The 20150-nt window shown below is 39.6% G+C and overlaps 1 protein-coding gene across 2 annotated transcripts in view; it reads right to left on the reverse strand.

Annotated features, from left to right (window-relative positions):
- uif (sushi, von Willebrand factor type A, EGF and pentraxin domain-containing protein uif) overlaps positions 1-5026 on the reverse strand; it is a 50515-nt gene extending 45489 nt beyond the window's left edge. Inside the window, exon 1 of one of the 2 annotated variants that reach the window (XM_033346259.2) lies at positions 4658-5026. The gene's annotated coding sequence lies outside the window, so the exon portion shown is untranslated. The remainder of the gene's footprint in view (positions 1-4657) is intronic. The other variant, XM_033346242.2, reaches the window with a different exon arrangement.
- Between the last annotated feature and the right edge of the window lie 15124 nt (positions 5027-20150).

The raw sequence follows: 20150 nt of genomic DNA on the forward strand, positions 1-20150 counted from the left end.
CGACGTTCAAACTAATAAATAATTCCACGTTCAAGCAACGAATACCTAAATAAATATGAAAATGAAAGATTCAATAACCTGGCCATTATTGGTGCGGTTATTACGAAAACGCAAACTCCAGCCATGATTAGCCGAACCGATGAAAGAACTTGCTAAAAGAACAATCGAGTGGATGATTCTCTCGTTGCTTGCGATTCAATGCAAAATTATCGAGTTCCAGTCTACATGTTTTCTAACCAAGAGGAAGTCTCAAGGAAATTTCGTTGGGCGAAACAGGTCGATGTCAAACGGTCGAACGAAACCGTAACAAATAGGCTGTTGCAGAGGTTCCAAGACTCGCCTCTAACCGTCTACCCACGCATTCGTCGAGCATAACTCGCCTACCTGGCCTAACCCAAAAGCCACATAATTCCAGCCACGTTTTTTCTTACCACGTTCGTATAACGACCGGTCATGTGGCCAGGACTAATCTAAGGAAAGCAGAACCAGTTGTACCTGGTCACTGAATTCCAAAGTAATCTATAGCTGGTGTATAGGCGTTTTCACTTGTCCGCCGCTATTAGGTAGATATCTCCGATGGAAAAACGAACGAACAGCGATATCGAGGTTAAATGTGTAGTGTAAGGTGTACAGGATGTTTCACGTAGGCTGGTATGGATGCAATGCCGTGCGAAGGATATGGTAGTTGGAATATTTACCAAATGGGAATTTTGGAGTTTTTAAGCCGAGTAGAAAGATATAATTAATTTTAATTTTGTTATCATTTTTAATTACCTTTGCGTAGGTATCTTCAATTCGTTCGTTATTAAGTTAGATTTCGGATGGAAAAAGAAGAACGAACGACGATATTAAGAGTGTTCCAGATAATTAAACGATCGATGATGGATTTTTTTACAAATAAAATAAAATACAGTATGTGGAAATTACGATAAATATAGTCTCTTATTCTTCGTCATTTTCTTTCCAATATTTCAAGCAGCTGTTTCCTATACTTTATATCCCCTTTCCTCTGTTGAATCGTTGCAAATAAAACATCCTGTACCTGGTGTGCAACATTTAGGTCAAGGTAGTAGTATTTATCGAAACATTCTTAAATAATTTGCCGAAAGAAATCATAACTATCTAGGGATTTATTTGTGTTATTGCAAAATCGATGAGATAAATAGGCTAACAATTTTGCACGATATTTTATTATAACATATTCGTTGATTTTTATCGACTCGATCATGCTGTTGTTTCATTACCTCATCCTTTGACAACATCCAACGATTACATCTTTATCATGTACTTATTATTTTCATCGGACGTGTTTATATAAGCACACGACCCGTATACGCGGATGAAGTTAGACGATGAGAAAATATAATAATTCGACAACAAAGATTCTACATTTTTTGCTGATCTTATTATAAAAATTAAATGTCCCATGTTATCGTTCTACGAATATTTGAGAGTTATTTAAGATGAATTTACAATTAAAACTAGAACAACCAGTCTCTATTATGGTTAAAATTATATGATACGAGAATAAAATGGATATACGTAATTATATTTTAATCTGAATAAAAGTCGACGTTAATTATAACTAGGTACGATATCTACGTGTCTTCACGTAGTAATTGTTAAATTATTATTTAAATTATTATTCAGCCAACATTCAGCGGTACTAAATCTAATTAAATAAATGTAAATAAATATACGAAAACGGATAAAACGAATGTAATATCTTAAGTTGAAATAATTTAAACGACAATGGCTAATAGCGCAGCTATAACTTTCTATCGTGCACACGAATAGACCAACGAGCAAAGAAACGAGCGCAAATTACGAAGAAGGAAACGGTGTATTGATTCAAATAAGCTTTCCATTTGAGGAGCTAGAGATTTTTTTCCGTTTTTATTAACAAAATAGTAGGCGATTTTCTTAATTCCCGTGGTCGGTCGCGGTATTAGACAGTCTATTCGCGTGGTCAAGGAACGTAGAACGCTATGGGGCACTCTCGGATTTCGTCGTTCGAGGAACGAGCTTTCTCTTCCATCAATTCAGCTCCGCCATTCTTGCGCGACTTCTAGCTCGCGAATTTTACGGTACGCGTTTTATGTTCTAGCGACGAACCGGTAGTTCCTGTTCAGGACGAAAATGGTGGCTACATTGTTCTCTTATAAGGAAGAAATCCGCGAGGAAGGCTATTTTTTATAATTAGGAGAGATTTAAACATCTGGCTCGATAGGAACTTGGACCGATAGCAAAGCGAAAGACCAGTTTAATGGGAAAGATTTAGTTTGCTCGTTTGAGAATATAACGTAACTTTACGAATACTCTTTTCTTATTTATGCAGAATTATATTTTTTAATGGATCGTCGACGAACTAATTACAGACGGAACGAAGATTTTGGTAGGAATTGAAAATCAGTGAACAAAAGATCGAAAAATTAATTCAAAGTATTTCTACCACTGTCCTAATTTTTGCGCTCGTATCCTTAAGTCTTCCCTAGCGCTTAGTTTTATTCACTTTGATGCTGTAAACAAGTTCCACCAATCAGATTCCGAATTTCACGCTTCTCGAATTTTCTGCGTCGTAAAATTTTACAGCGAAGATCAAAAAATTGATAAAACCGACGCACGATCGTCTATGCATCATTTTGCAACAACTTTTGCAAATATCTCTCGCGTGCTTTTTCGGTACGTTTTGCTCGATTATTTTCCACGCGTACAAGATAATCCGATCGATCGTTTCCTTGATAATCTGTATCGATTATCGTGTCCTGTACGAGGCCACGAATTATCTCGATATTTACGTACAAGGATACGCTATCGTCAGGTGTAGCTTTAAGGATCGCAGTGCAATGTAAAATTTTATTCGTAGCATTTTATGCTACGAATATTTTTCCAATGGTTTGAAATGAAAATTTCTGAAGTTTTCGATCTTGCGGCGCAACCGAGGCGAAAATGAAAAACGTAGCATTACGGGAGATTTAATGTACGAGCCCGAGGCTTCCGTTTCCACATTTTACGTAGCCGGAGTCGATGTATGCGACAGCTCACTGAGCAGAACGAAAATCGCGCGAGTTCTGCGCTGAAACGAAGTCTAAGAGAAGAAATAAGAAGGAACATGCCGTTTCGAATGCTCGAACGCCCGGAATAGAACAAAATGAAACGTCAGAGAATGCGTATCTTGCATTTCCTATCCTTCTTTCCATCCTCTATCAACTCGCAGTAGCGATTATCCTCGTTTTGTCTTCCTCGATACATTGTAACCGAACTGCAGATGTTTATGCAAATTCGTACTTCAGATGCGGAAAAATTGCCATAGTCTTTGGAGTAATTTAACAATGGGTTGTCGCGTATTTTGCATATCGTTTATTTATTTAAGAAGAAATGCAACAGAATGTTGTATATTGTCCTCATCGATCGCGTTACGTTTATCGTATTCGTTTCTCAAAATTTAATCGAATGTTATTTACAGAACTCTGAAACAAGTTTATCGACAGAGAGCATATTTGAAACTAATTGATTCGATGAATCGTCTATCGATAGGTCATGAATGTTTATGCGAATTCGTACTCACTTTCATAGACACGATGGAAAAGATCAAACGTAAATAGAGATACGTTTCAGTCTCTAAATGTTGCAACAAACAGATTACCCAGTGAAATTCTGTAGTTTTTTATAATAACAATTTCTACACCGATGTAACATTTCAAAATTGAACTTCGAAGAAGACATCAAAGAAAGCGGTGCACTTAATCTTCGGATTTAACTAACGTTAGAACCATCCTTCTTCCTGCGTTCTTCTGCCAACGTCCATCAAAACGAACCATATTGCGGTATATCGAGCTCAGGCTCGTTAGAAACTGTTTCTAATTAGCGTCTTTCTAACTCGACCAAGCCTAACCGTATTACTCGCAACATCCTCATCAGCAACCTAAGCAACATCGTTATATCCGTAACCCTAACTCTACTAAAAATTCATCAAGATTGGCAATAACTCTCAAACGTTATGTATAAAAGGATAAATTGAAAGGAATGTCTCAGGATGAAAGTCTCAAGGTTTCATTCTTCGAGCTACGGTCTCAAGGCTTCCTCGAAATCAAAAATTCATCGAAAGTGTCAACAACTGAATCTCATACTCCGAAAGAACAAATTCAAAGAAAAGTCGCACGAAGAAGATTCTAAGTTTCCGATATTAGAACCATTTTTTTATTGAATTCACTTCAAATTGTCGGTAATTTTCAAACGTTATCTCTCTGTAAAATAAGTTGAAAGCAGACTCGAGAGAAAAGAGTCGCACGCTCCGAATCGCAGTCTTAAGGTTTCTTAAATTTATCAAAAATCTTCCTACAAACTTTCCAAAAATTCGTGAAAAGTGTCAACGATTCTCAAACTCGCGCGTCAAAGAATAAACCCGAAGCAAAGTCTCGCGACGAAAGTTTCAAGATTCCATGCTTCCAGTCACAGTCTTGAAACATTCTTAAATTTCCCGTGAAATTTACCGAAAATATTTCAAAAATTCGCCAAAAGCGTCAACAGTTTTGAAACCCACGCACCGAGAGACGAACTCGATGCAAAGTCTGGCGACGAAAGTACGAAGGTTGCATCCTTCGGGCGAGAGTCTCAAGGTTTCCTCGAATTTCCTGCAGTTCCCTCGTAAACTTACTTTGTTTGTTGCTCTCCTACGTTCCACGCCGCGATCCCTGTCCTGGGTACATGTACACGGCACAGAAGGTCTCCGCGCGAGTCGACGACAATTCACTGCACAAAACCGAGCCTCGAGTGCACGCTTGAAGCAACGAACAGAAAACACAGTTGAACCGTTGGAAAATCCTCTTTAAAATTCTCGACGGCCACAGTTTCGACGCGAATGGCAGAACGTCGATGGAAAAATCGATCTGCGATCGGTCCTCGTGAAAAAGTCTCGGATAAAAAAATGACAAAGGGAAGACGAACGAAGAGCAGTTGGATTCAGGGTCACGGAGCTCTTTCCCTCCGGCCCACCGGTTCGAAACTGAGGAACCCGGTTCTCTCTCTCTCCAGGTGAACGGCGCGAGTCACCTGAGTAAGAGGCTTCTCTCCTCGGGAAGACACGCCGATAGGTTGAACGAGGCGAAGGAGAGAGAGAAAAGGAAGCAGACGTGAACGTAGGCGAGCTGGAAAGGCGGAGGAGAAGCGGACTCGGCTTGACTCGTGGCGTCAACGGAGAAGGCCGAGCGAGACTCAGCTCCTTGTTTGTTTATCGACGATGGAATTGCACAGGGTTGAGTCTCCGATCTGTTTCCATGCGTTTCGAGTATACGGGAAACGATCGGTTTACGCAAAAACGATTGCACAGCGCGGCTGCACTTTGCACCGGTGCACCTATGAAAAAGTTGTACGGTATAACGATAGAGCGTGTTAGGCGGTGCAACATTTTCTTCTATCATTTTTTTCTAACTTTGCTGGCAACAGAATTATAACACCAGTTAGAAGCTAGAAGCAGCCTGTATGGTGGATCTTTTGGTCGAAGAAAAACGATCTAGGAATAATAATTTGAGTGGATGATAGTTTGGATTTGCCAACGAGGTTACTCTCCGATCGGTTCCCGTGCGTTTCGAGTTTCGAGCGTACGAGGAATCAGTTTGTGCAACAAGAAGTTCTATCGTACCAATTAGAAAAGAGATCAAAGAAGATGAAACTGCAGCTCGCAAACCACAGCAACTACGTCTGTGGAAACAGTCGTGCAAAAGTTTCAACGAGCGGCTAGTAGATGCGACCAGTATGGAAGATCGTAAAAAATTGTTTTCCCGATAGTTTTTTCATTGGTCTTCCATATTTATTATTTCTACTCTTGCACACAGATGCATTTCCTTATTCGCGTTGCATCTTGTTCGTTAACGCGTTTTCTTCGTAATATTTCCTCTCCTCGTATCCATAAAGTTGCCATATAACGTAATAAGACACAGGTACGAGACATCCGACGAGACACAAACTTCGTTTCTCATTAACAAAACGCTATTCGCTTGTTCAGTAGATACACGAGCTGACTCGTTCACAAACTACGACTTACCACGGTGCCGACCAGACATCAAGCTTCCAAACTCTATCGATGATCAACGACCTATTTCTATATTCGATCGCGTCGAAAAATCATTTGGTTCCTCCGTCGGAGACATCGACGCTCGCATAAGAAAGGTGGTTCGGTGACTCCGACGCGTGGTCGCGTTATTGACATTCTCCGTCCACGTTTCTACATATGCAGCCACTTTATAATTCGCGTCTCCTATTCGCATCCCAACGTCAACTATTCGTATCTTGTAATTTGTAACGTTTATTCCGTCTGTGTTAAGAAAGCGATGCAACGTTACCGATCACCGCACGAACTTGCGTATCACCGAATCGACTGTGTCGCTACTTGGTGCTCCAATTTGGAGTTTCATTGTACTTGCTGCACTGTTTACGTTCCCCTCGTACCACGCTGATATTCGATACAGTCGGCGATCGTGACAGAGTGAAAACTGCGGACACATCGTTTCCGTGATACGGTTTCGTGGTAGAATCGCGATCGTCGTTGCACGTAGTCACGAACGACGTCATAAATAGCCGGAGGCGAGCGGCTCGTGTGCAACTTTAACCCGACCGATTAATTTCTGGCCTAACAGGATACCTAGCCGGTCACTTGAAATACCGAGATCGCGATATATACACGTAGCATCCGCCAGGACTAATTGCATAACGGGCAGCCGATTTTTTTAGCGGTCGATAAACGATGTATAGGAATACGTAAGTACACTCCTCTGCACAAATTGCTACGTGTTTCGTGGTCTTCGAGAAGTTTTATCACTCTTTTAGAAAGAGAGGGTATTTTCGTAAAAGGAAGTCTTCGCTGTATCTTGTACTCGGATAATTTTTGAAATATCCGAAGTTGAAATATTCGAGAAAACCGAATTGTCTTATTCGTTTTAGTAACAAATTCCCGATGTTTTGTCCAGTGAGACAGATCCATTTTTAGCAGGTTTCCTTTACGACCATTGACCGCTGAGTGAGCGACGTGTAACGCCAAATTTGGAAGAAAATATAGCAAGAAGTATAAAGATTAGAAAATACCTGTACAGGCTTCTACGAATTAATTTGCATTACGATATTACACGTAAAAAAATCATTCTCTCCGTGGAATGGAATAAAGTAGCAAGTACGTCGCTCGATATTACTGGTATGAGAGAAAATAGCGTATTTGCACGAGTGATTAGCGAAACATCGTTAAGATCGCAATAACTTAATTTTCGGAATTGATTTCGTGGCTATAGCGCGAGAGTTTATTCCGCGCCGGTAAATCCATTAAGCGTCCAACGATTTGACCGTGGTTGTACACGTGGTTTGTACTAAGAATTCAACGTAGGTATTTAACCCTTTCTCTGGTAAGGTCGCGCGTTGTCCCAGTTAGGCCGTTACCGTTGTATTTTAGGCGGACGAATGTGCGAAACGGTATGGGAGGATTATGGCGTGGATCGACCGACTTAATTGAGATCGAGGTAAACTGGTTGAATCAGGAAAAGGGATTGGTTATGAGGAGAGTTATTTGCGGAATTGTTACTGGATCGTTATTTTTGGAGAAGTTGGTAATCGAGGTTTCTTCCTAAATCGAGGAAGCAGAAATATCTTAATCCGGATTCTTTTACAAAATATTCTGAAAAGTAAATATCGAAATTGGATTAAAAATACAATTTCCACAAAGATTTTTATATTTAACTGATTCGATTTCAGAAGATGAAACGATCGAACAACGTGATGAACTGGTCTAGCAAATATAACGCGAGTGTATTCGAGAAGTATCGTTTACTACTCTGTTGTATAATAATGGTCAAATGACTTGGCGTAGGTTTATTTTAAGCTCGAAGCGATATCTGCGATAAAATTATCGTCGAACATTGAATTAATTCCAATTTAAATTTTCCACGTAGCAAAAAGCGCATATTAATCGATTAATTTGTTTTTTTTCTTACAAGTAAAAAGTCGCGAAACGCGAATATTTGTGCCAATAAGAAAAGAATGATTTTTTGAAAAATAACGCTTTTGCATAAAGCTTCTGCAAAAACAAGAAATTAATGAAAGAATTTTCTAAATAAACCAGTCTATTCTATCAAACTCTACTAAATAAAAATTCTGCGTTGAAACCATATGAAAAATACACTTTGCATTTTTAACCTGTACTAATTACAAAAATACAGATATCTTTATAAGTAAACGATACAAAAAGATCCGATTTCATTCTGCACGTCTCGAGCGATCTCTCACAGCCACGTGAACCAATTGCAACGAGTGTAACACTTTTTTCCCCAGCATTGTATTACGTAAGAGAAATGTATTATGGCGCGCTCGCGTGGTCAGTCGTTCGCGACCGGAGCGCGATCATTTTCAAGTTTCAATTAACTCGACTGTGCAAGTCGATTACTGGATGCGGATACTGGGTTCGGAAAGTCGAACATGGACAATTTCGCGACAGAACGGCGAACGCGATAGAGGAGCTCCGTTACTGTTTTATCGGGTCTGTTGCACTCCGGAGGCGTTCAACCCGGCAGCTCGTTGCACGCACGCGAATCACCGTGTCCTGCCGTTTATAAATAAAACGGAACCATCGTTCTTAGGCTGCCTAGCAAGCCAGAAAAATCCGGCGAAGCAAATTGGCCGACCGATGTCACGGTTCTTCGCCTTTCGCGGATTCCGGTTTTCATCTGGGATCGCGAGATTATTGGAAAACGGAGGAACGTTATGGGGATTAAGCCATAATATGGGATGATATGGGACAAAGTTATAAGATGCTTTATACACGAGTATTTGAATATTTCGTATATTTTGAAGAGAAAATGTGACAACTTTGTATGGGTAATTAGAGGTACCACGTTACGCGTGTAGGTACTTTGACTCTGATCTTCAAATCCAAGTTCCTAGATAGATTTATCCTGATTTTTCACAACCATGGATCAACGAAAGTTTAGATGTAACTAGTACGAACTGTTCCAGGGTTCGTAGTAAAAGAGGACTAAAAATTTGTTGATAAAAACTTCGTTAAGAAGCTAACGATACGATCGATAGCAGCCGAGAAAAGACACATACACGACGGTAGTACGGCAAGATTTTCATTTCCCCAGAAGCCTGTGCTCGCTGTGTACGCTAAAAACCTGGCAGGTCTCGCACCGATGCTCTCGTTCGACCACCAAAGGCTCTCGAACGTGCGTCGATTACGCACTTTCCCAACTTTCTTCGAACGACACGAACAGCGCAGCTGCGAATCCGAACTGGTCAACGAGCAAAAGAAACATAAGGAGCCTTGTAAATCGTTCTTTTCTTCTCTAACCGACGCATTCCTATATACTCGCTACGAATTATTCGAACAGCGACTCTAAACGATTTCCTGGCTATTCACGACCTAGGATTACGTATATTCAAGGAGAATTCATCGTAACGATTCGTGAACGGAACCTTGATCGTCGGCTAGAACGTCCAGTCGAATGCTCATCGCGTCATCTCGCGGTAGATTTAAATAAAAACCCGTGACTCATGTGTTCTGCCATTCTTCGAGACTCGGGCGTCATCTCGAAGACATCCGGCACCAAGTGGACGAGGAGATAGGCAGTTCCTCGAGATTATCGAAGCACCGAGTGTCGCGGTATAATCGGCAATGAGGTGATTCTACGCGAAACAGTTTAATCGCGTTAGTTTATCTATTTTGACGGAAAAATATTTTCTGTTTACTCGTGGTTTCTTTTATCTCTTTTCCTCGAGCTTAAATTAGTTGGATCAAAGCCAGTAGCTTTGACCGAAGAATATCTTCTATTTACTCGCTTACTTAGTTCTTTTTCATCCAAAGTTTAGATCGGTTTCAGTCGCTTCGATGAAAGATCGTTTCCTGTTCTTTTGTTTTCTTTTTTTCCTTGAAAGTTTGCCAGATTTTTGATGAAAAAATATTTTTTATATTTCTTTGCATTTTCCTTATCGCGTTTTAACGTGGTACGATAAAAGAGATAAAAACGATATGGTAGAAAAATTGTTCCGTGTACTTTATCTACTTTTCTATTTATTCCGATGATTTGCTCGTTTTTGTTTGAATTCATCCTCGATTTATTTTTATTCCGACTTGTTATTTATATTTTCCAATCGTCTTTTTTTTTTACAAGATTATCGTAATAAGTAGTTGATTGTCTAATTGCATTGCATTCTTCTCTTCTTCGCGCTACGTTTTCTATTGATTCATTGACTTTCCCCAATTATATTTTCAATAGCCATAGAAGACGTGGAAAGTGGAATTTGCGTATCCTGTACAGAAGCAGCTTTGAAAAGCGAAAGAAAAAATGCAAATTTCGCATTAGAAAAATAGAACTTAAACGCTAAAGATCGTATCGACCAGGTACATATAAAAAATAACAAATTTCCCTGTCACACTGTTCGAGATTCTATTTATGACAACGCGAAATAGGCATTCAACGCGATTAGAATGCTCGATAGCCGACAGAATAGAATTTTTCAAAGTAAAAACTACCCGAGAAATTGCAGCTGCAGAATGCTTATGGTAATTGGAAAAAGCTGTTTACCTTCTCGGCGATTTCTGTCCAGACGAATCTCGTTACACTTTCTAAATCATCGAGCCTTGTTTCGCCACGAGACACGAAGCAATTCCAATGAATTACGAATTTCGACAGACATTATCCAATAATTCGCTTCTTCGAAGGCGTTACCCACCGTTTATCGTTCTCAATCGATTTCGTGTGAATAAACGTCGCTAATTCGATTTTCCGTCCACAGAGTGGAAAGCCGCTAGAAAATGGATTTAGATAAAATGAAATAATTAAAATCAACGGATAATAATTCAGAGATTGAAAATATCTCAAGTTTTATTTATACTCGAATTTTGGCATCGTTCTATTCACTAAAACACAAACGGTAGAAAATTATGGAAAAGAAAATCGATAGAGGCTGCGCACTTATAAAATTTCAATTTCGACGTACGTCGTAGTTTCGTAGTAGAAATATATCGAGTCTGTCTGTAATCGTCTCGAGTGCAGAAAAACGTCATAATAGTTCGTTTCTTTGGTCGGTGTCCGACAACGATCGAAGACTAGCCTTTTTAGCCTGGATGGTCGATCAAAAGACGACTGCGTGGTAAGATCACTTAACGCGCCTTCAGACGAGGAAAAAGTTTTTACGTCTCCTTGACGAACATCGTCTGTCTCGTCTATTCGCAGCGCGAGCTTTTCTTCTTGGTAATTGTCTTTCATTACGAAGCATTAATAATTCATCGCCGCGCCTGGCGATATATGTACGTATTAGGCGCGGCCAGAAGTCTTAACTAGTCGCAATCGGTAATTTTTCGGGACATTGACCTGTCCAAGGCGCTTCTTCGATCGTTATACGCGGCTAAATCGAACTCTGGTTGATGCTCCGCTCTCGTAGAATATTGAAATCGGGCCTGCACTTTGCTCTCGCGAGTCAGTACGCGAAAAAGATTTCAAATATTTTTAAAAACGTGTTCGAACGAAATTCAAACGAGAAATTATATTTATGCGATAACGATTCGGTCACATTTTGTTCGAATTAATATCATATAGCTCACGAAAATATAGAATCTAAGTGAAAGTTAAGAAAGAAGAATTGGATAAAGTAAATTGATAGAAAAACGTTACATAGAAAATTGCCAATACGCCAGAAAATTAAGATATTCCCGGTAAAGCCGCCAGTGAAACGAATATTATAGTCGCTGATTTATTCGCTGATTTAATATTTTAGAAGTTCTTAAGATATTTCGCTTGATAAATCAGGAGGAATATCACGATTTTCCTTTTCATAGAATGCCGATTATGTTTAGACTCGTTTTCAAATTAGCATTTAAATCGCCTGCTTTAAAATTCCGATTTCTTTTTACGACAAATTATCTTTCGAGGAGATTGTTCGTATTAATCATTGGCGTAGCGATGTCGAGAGACCGATACGTTCTTGAGATTACGTTGGAAATATCGTGACTTACGAAAGCTCGCGATACAGACGATATTAAAGTTTCTGTTTAAATATCGCGAGTATGTAGTTCGCAGAAAACACCGTTTTGCGGAAATGCCACGACGGCCCTCGTGGCCACGATGACGTCTGTTTGGTCCACTTGCTCCGTGTTGCTGAGTCGCGATCGAGATGATCTCGAGACGAGATTCCATTTACCGATTTGTCCGGGTTCACCACCGTTATTAAATTCCTTAGACTGGCTTCTGACTTTTCGGAACGACCGCGTGCCATCTGCGAGCAACGAAATCGCCTTGAAATTGCCTTTTGATGGCTTCTTTAAATTTAAATAGAAGATCGTGCCGAGTCACTGGCACGTAAATGCGTGGCTAGGCTGGGTGTGAGCGAAAATTAATCGTCCGCGTAATTAAATATTGCTTATGGAGGGAAATATTATACGCGGAAACGTTTAATATAGAAATAGCAAGTTGCAAGTTTAAGACGAAAAGTATTAAGAACACGAAGCAAGGAACATCGAGAATAGAAATAAGCGATAGGAAATAGAATGAGAAATATCAAAAATGTATTTGTAATCTTTTCCGAGTTTCCTTCGAACGGTTTATTAATTCCGCGTAAGATTTTCTCGCATCCCTCCCCACTAATTTTTCTTCTACAATATAAGTCTCGCCAAAGTGTAATTATCAATGAACTCGAGCGAATCAACGAGCCCATTGTGGATCTCGTCGGAATTTCTCCTAATGACCGGGAATTAGCACCTTTTCCATCTGTTCGGTACAGCAAAACTGGTTAATCGATCAAAATTAGAGAGATCGTACCCAAAAAGAAATCATTTAAGTATAATCATCGGCGATCTCGCACAGCAAACGATCTGAAGCAGCGGAGAACGTTAGCTGAAAGAATTCCGCCGATGAGCCTTCTTCTAATCTCCGGAGAACGCGACTCTTTCTACGCATAATAATCGCGAATCTACCTAACTCTGGAAAATTATAGTAAAAACGACTTTCGAGAGTAGACATCAGCGAATTCATGGTATAGATTAACGAGTGCAGAAGAAATTTATCCCCATATGCATTCCTTTAATAAATTCTCTCTCGATTAACTCATATTAGTAGAATCTGCACGATCGTTTATCAGAATTTATCAGGGTTTGAGAGATTTTTATAAAGAAAATGACTTATAAAGGTAAATGTTTAATTTATCAAGCTACTAATAATTATCCTTCCTTAATAAATTGTTCCGCGAACGCTAGAACATGCGTCTTCTGTATATATGTTAATTGCAACTTTGCCTGGTTATCCAGCTAACTATATGTCCAAGATATCATTATAATTAGATTATGGGTGTTTATGCAAATTCAGATGATTACGACGAACGTAATTAGAGAATGGTACTCAGGATAGAGATTTGTTTCGTCTCTTATAAATATCGTAACGAGTCATTTACTTTGAATATTTTAAATACTTTCACATGCATTCCATACGTAATATGTATACTTCTTATATATTTAAACTTTCCATGGATACACGAAGATTCGCGGTCTAATTACAAAAATGTATGTACGCTTAAAATTAAAAGAAGAAACTGAAAAGCGTCGATTATTAAAGTTACTCTATCTCCTGGGTTCTACTTGTTTACTTAAGGATCCTCTACCGGAGTTTCTAAAATTCTCCGCTATATGGATATTGCGATAATGAAATGAAAATTCGTGCTACTTTCGGATATTTGTCTTTCGTAATTATAGAAGTTGGAGGGACCACCTAATTAACAAATAAAATACGAATAACGTAGCTTCTGACTCTATCGGCGAACAAATTCCGCAAGAGTTTAACGTCTCAAACGTCTGTCAACGCCATCAAACTCGCTCAAACCAGATCAAACAGAGATTAAAAAGAATCTCGCTGACTAATTTCCATGGTTTCGCTGAAATAGAGGAAGTCTTCCGCGGCTGATTTCTGTTATAGTTCGGCATTCCATGGTGGAACGAGGCGCACATGCGCCAGCATGTATGAGAGAATAAAGAGGTCGTCGTAAATGCCCTGACGTTAATTTGCCAGGAGTTTTGTAGGACACGGACTGAAGGCGAGACGAGGGAAGAGACAGCTGTTGAGGCCTCGCTCTCTCATACGAGTTCGTGGCATGCGATCAGCCAACGCGCGTTACACTGCGACACGTATACGTGCAATACACCTGTACACGCCAGCCGGACAACGCGTTTCGAACGGTTTCTCGCACCGGGTCGACGTCCTGCCAAAACTGCCTAATCGTGCCGCTTGACCACGAGGTGACGTGTCGCCACGAATTCGTGACTGACTCTATCGAGAGAACAGGATAGCTTCGTGCTTCGGGTTGTCCGGGTTTTTTTGCAAGTTTCATAGATCATCGAGGGATTAGATTGGATTAGGTCGAATTTGGGTACAATTTTTTGGGCAGACGAAAGATTTGGATCGGTAAAAGGGATAAACGGGTACGTTTGAAAATGTTTCCTTCGATCGAAGTTCCGTTAGAAAAATGGGATCGAGTCGAGCTAAGTCGAGTGCGAGTAGAATTTTCGGAAGGCTGAGAACGTTGTCTGGTGGAAGGATGGTTGTGGTGGGTTTGAGAACGATCGAAATTTTATCAGAGAATTAGCGTTCTATCAGCATCGTATTGGATGGATTTTTTGCTTCCTTGCAATTTCTATTAATCGCTGACACAGGACTAAGACCAGACTTACCAAACGAAGAAAACCAACGATCAACGAATCACATATCCGCCACGCAGGAACGAAGGAAGCATACAGAATGACGTCAGCCTGTTGACCGCTTTCAAAAGACGCGGATAATCGTTGTAATTTGAAAGCTAACTCGCGTAGACCAGCTTGGAATGCGTGGTTTTTACTTTTCGCGAAAAGTGTGCCTTCGATCGGTTACGAATCGATCGCAATTGGAACGGAATGGTGGTAACCTTATGGCGGGAGGGAAATTCCGATTTAGGCGTGCAGCGTGAGCCGCCGTGCGTACGTAATGAAGTTTCAGCTTTTAATAACAGTGCATGGTAAGCGGTCATACATTGCGTGTAAAATTATCGGATTTCTAGGATTTGCTTTGTGCAAACTACTAGACGATTATCATATTTTCTCCTAATTCGACTGGAGAGCCGCCTTTGTTGTTTCTAATGGGACTGAAGTCTTCTTTACACGCTGACCTTGTTTTTTTAAAACGTCGTCTGTATACGAAGAAGTATTATACGCATAGATAACGTTTCAAGGATGCATTTATAAATTTAGAAGGGTAATTGTTTAATAAAATGTACTTTGCTGCGATTCTTGGATTTACGACACCAACTTAACAATGTGTGGAATATGTTTTTCATTATCAGTCTAATGAAACATGCAGACGTTTTACTATACTGAACGATCAAGGTAATTTTTTCTGTTGGAATATCTTTCGAGGAACGAAGCTCATCTTTAATTTTTCAAAAGCCACAATGCTATTTTTAACGCGTGAAATTTTCCTCGATATGCGCTGTTACAGACTATAGTGTATGATTATATTCGTTTAAACCGTTGTACTATGACAACAACTACGACTATTACTTTCCCAACACCCGTTAGATTCGTTACTGTTTTATACATATATCATCATAGTTGTATGATTTGCCTGCCTTATTAACGGGAGAATTCATTTATCAAAGTTCAAGAAACTTTCGCGATAAAACCTACACAGTCACATAATTAATTAAGATATAATTATGTAGACTTCGTTAACAAATCGTTCCGTGATCATTGAAAAATATAATTTCTGCGAGTACTAATTGCACCTTCGCTTGCTTATCTACCTAAATCTAAGAGATCATTATAACAGTATAGCAGACAAAAGCCGTTCAAGCTAAAAGTTCATAAAACTATCAATTATCAAAGTTGCTTTATCAAAGTTCCTTCGAATCGTAAAACCTACGTGCAACGAACGTATCGCTTAATTGCTATAATTATTAAGAAGAAAACATCAATTATAATTTTATCGACAGATAAACCACATAACAGTTCTTTAAACTCCGCCAGGCATCGTCAAACTCAACGAAATCCGCAAACTGATACTAACGTGTTATGTTAATAGCTTTTAGATTTCCTTGTAACGTTCGTAACGTTAATACGATAGTAACCATCCATTTGTTTCATTCGCATAAAAAAATTTAATTACCTTGTGCGACCGATATTACTCGGAAAAATGTCATGGAAAAGAGAAAGAAGTGAGAAATATCTGGATTCGTACGCAATGCCAAGCCAATACAAAAATTGAATTTCATTCGATTGAAATCCGAAACAGAGGAGAACCGACGTTGCTTTTAAAGAACACCGCGAAAAAGAAGAATTCAAAAGTATCTAGGTTATGTATTTATATGCATACGAAAGTGAAGAATTGCAGGCTCGAGATCGTGTGGTCGCGTCGGTTCGCGATCATTTGTATTACGGTATAAGATCGAAGGCGCGCGTGCGCACCGATAGTAGGTGACAATGACGATACCAAAAAGGTAGAGCATAAGTATGCAGAAGAGAGACAAACAGGGCCGATGGAGGCCGTATTCCGAGCGGCAGGAAGCTGCCAAGTGTAACGGTATCGGTGCCTGACTGCTCGCAGCCGAGCATCGCTGCCTTCACGCGTCTTCGACGATTTCACGTGCTCGATGAATATAGGTAAGCCAGCTTTTCACGTGGACGGCATTTTTCATCGATCGCAGACACCGTTTTCCATCGCTTCGTCGTCGCAAGATTATCCATCCGGTTTATGCGCACGTATCAAATCGAAACAAATAAATATATATTTGAAATTTGATCGCAGAAATTATTCATACGCGTTATTTTCTAGCGAGGCAACTTTTCATAAGGTTTTTATTAATAATTTATACGAAATTTAATTAATACGTTTCATTAATAGGAAAATGCAAGTACTTTTTGTAATCGCTGTATATCATCGGCTAAAGTCCAGAATGATTTTCCCAATTTTGTCCACCTTATATCGTGCAAGAACTTTTGCACGTATATCGTGCAAGAACTTTTATGCAAAATATCTTTGCGAACAGAATCGAAGAATATTAAGCAGAGATCTATATTTCACCCGCTAAATGTCGCAAGTAGCAGCATACTTTGGATATTTTACATACATATAGTTTGGGCGTACGAATCCAATTTTCGCTGAGACATTAGGGAAGCTTATGACACAGAGAAATTATTTCGCCATATCCACGGTATCTACGCTTCATTCTTATTGCTGTTTTCATAAGAATCCCTGAAGATTGCAAAAGCCATCGGCATGTCTCTCAGTTTCTCATTATGAAAGTAACAGTAGAGGAATAAAAAGGCAAAGAAATTACTTTGCCATTACATACTTCCCAACTTAGAAATCGATCTCTGTGAATTGCAAGAGTCATCGGTGCGTTCTTCAGTTTTCCATTACAACGAAAGACACGCAAGCTTAATCGTGGATTCCAAGCGAAAGCAGGTACCTGTTGATAAAAAATGCGCGTGTAGGGTACGATTAATCATCCGTGGATGTTGTTGCATCTTGTAACGCTGATCACCTTCGCCGAATGCAAACATACCGAATTATGCGAACGTCTTTATCCGAGGAAACCTACTCGAAGCATAATTTATAGCTTGTAGGTGTCTTTGGACAAATTTATGGAAATTTGTAAATTATTTGCAATCCTGTAACGACGTAGAATCGACATTCCGTTTTATTCGATTCTCGATTCTTCTCAGTTTTAATATATACTGTGATAAAGCCAATAAAGTTAGCTTCTCTATATTATTTCTAAAATAAAAGTAACAACGTAGTCGAAATAAATAATCCATCGTTTCGAATTATTATTTTTCACCTATACTTCAAATAAAAGCTCAAGCCAATTTCTTACGAAAAACGAAGCCAAATATCAGAATATTCATAAAGTCTAAATTAATCTATTCACAATTATGCGACTAAGATTAGTTCAACAAATTTCCAAATCACTTGCGCGATCTAGATTCATCTCGAGTCTAATTTACGTCTATTCTAGAATCTTCTTAACTTCTACTCCGTCTTTGATTCGTAAAGATCACAGACTGGAAGACCGCTTTTCCAATCTTCGTAAACGAGCAACGATCCAGCAACTAACGTCCGAGTTAAATTATTCGAAAAGGAAACTTTCCTTCGGCCAGGCTCGTTGCTCAACAGCTTCCTTGCCTCGCTAATTCCTTGCAAGCGGTTTTTGCGACCAACACACGCGATTTCATTTTCTACGAGGATCCAGTGCTTCGTGCGAACGAGGGTTATTAAAATGCAACAATTTCCTCGTTCCCTGGTACAATTAACCGTATTCCGCGTATCAACTTGCGCCACTGGTATTACTATAATTTCTCTGGGATCCTTCTTTCGAGATCCTTCGAAACTGCTCATCCTTCGTAACCAGAATTTTTTTGCCAATCTTTTCACACGGCTATGCCATTTCCACCTCTTCGATACGTGTTTTACGAGCAAGTACATTAATCGTGGACAATTCCAGCGTTAGGAAAGAAATAGACAGACGACGAGGAATAAGCAACAACTGTCGCGGCGATAAAACCAGACGCGTTTCGATCGATCATCGATTATTTATCTTCGAGTTAATAGACTCCCTTAGAAATTCTTGGAAAAAAGACATTGGAACGCGTTCCTGTTGCATCCTGGCTATCCAACGTTCTTTCTGTCAGATCTCGAAGCGAAGAGACGCGCGCCGGTTAAACACGGTTGCAGAAGGAAACGAAGCACCTTAGGCGGTGAAGCGAGCAGAGTCAACGGTACTTCTTGGAACTAAATTACACGTACTCATAGTACGCGCCGCGTTGATTACATAATCGGTATGAACGCCATCGGAAGAAAAGCTAAGCGGCGATCGTCGTTCCCTGACCACAAATATGGCTGACTCACAGTACGAACAATCGACGATCTACTTACTATTAGTCGGTCAACAAAATCGTTCTGGCGACTGCATTAAAAAAATCTTCTAATTTTTGCTCGTTCGATGTTCGTTGGTACACTGCGAATATTTATGCGTTTGCGAAAATTTTAAAGACGCGGGAATGCAAACAGATACATATAACGCGTAAAAGTACAAAAAGTATCGAAAATATGGTATTTGTTGTAATATTTGGCAAGTGGACAAGTTTGGTGTTAAACGTAACCCACATTGGCTCTAAGAAATATGAAAAATTAATTTCCTCGTAGCTAGAAAATAGCGGCGTTTCTAATAATATCTCGTACTTTATTATCGCGCCCGAATACCAATATAAGTCAACGTAAATCATCGATCATTTACGCTGTACACATAGACGAACATCAGGAGCGCTTCGTAGCGGATTCAGAAACACGACCATAGACTTCATATTGTTCGACCATTTTTCGTCTCGTTCTTCTCCTTTTTACTCTTCGTTCTCCTTTCGTTCGCGCTTCTATTTTCCCCCTTCTTTTTGCCTTACTTGCGCGCAATCGACGCTCAGGAAGCATGTAATGCAATTCCGAGATCACTGTACTCTCTGTTATTCGTCGAGCTGCAAGCTCGAACGATGGCTGAAACGCATCGGTTGAAACGTACGTACCTACGATTTTAAACGATGTCGGAACGAACAGCTTCCTTTTGATACATTTCTACGTTTATTTTCAAGCATGCGATGCCTGATTTTCATACGGGTATATGAGATGCACGGTTAGGTGCGCGTGGTGGAGAAGAGAACGCGGATGGAGGGTGGTTTTTAAGCATCCAACCGATTATCGTGTTTTTCTTCTACTTCCTTGTTCTCGTTGTTTCAGTTCCTTGTACTTTAAGGCGTCTTCTCTCAGATCGTTTTTCCGACGACCTTTTATACTTTTAATTTCTACTTTTCTCTCGCACTAGTATCTTCCAGTTTTCTCGTCGTTGATATTATTTTTATCTATTTGGCTATCGTTACGAGTTGCTATTATTTCTTAACGTTGTAGTTATTTGCCCAATTCGTGCAACTATGTTTAAAATCTACGGATACGATGAATCGAGTTTCAAGCTTTAATATACCGTCGTTCGATATTTCGACAAATAATAAAAAGTTACTACTTGGAGATTCTATCGAATGACGACAGGTATCGCTTTTAACCGTTACTTTCTTATTACTTCATACATCTTACTGACATCCGTGTACCGTTGTT

This window comes from Bombus vancouverensis, chromosome 13, assembly GCF_051014615.1.
Source record: "Bombus vancouverensis nearcticus chromosome 13, iyBomVanc1_principal, whole genome shotgun sequence".
In the NCBI taxonomy this organism is placed as follows: Eukaryota; Metazoa; Arthropoda; class Insecta; order Hymenoptera; family Apidae; genus Bombus; species Bombus vancouverensis.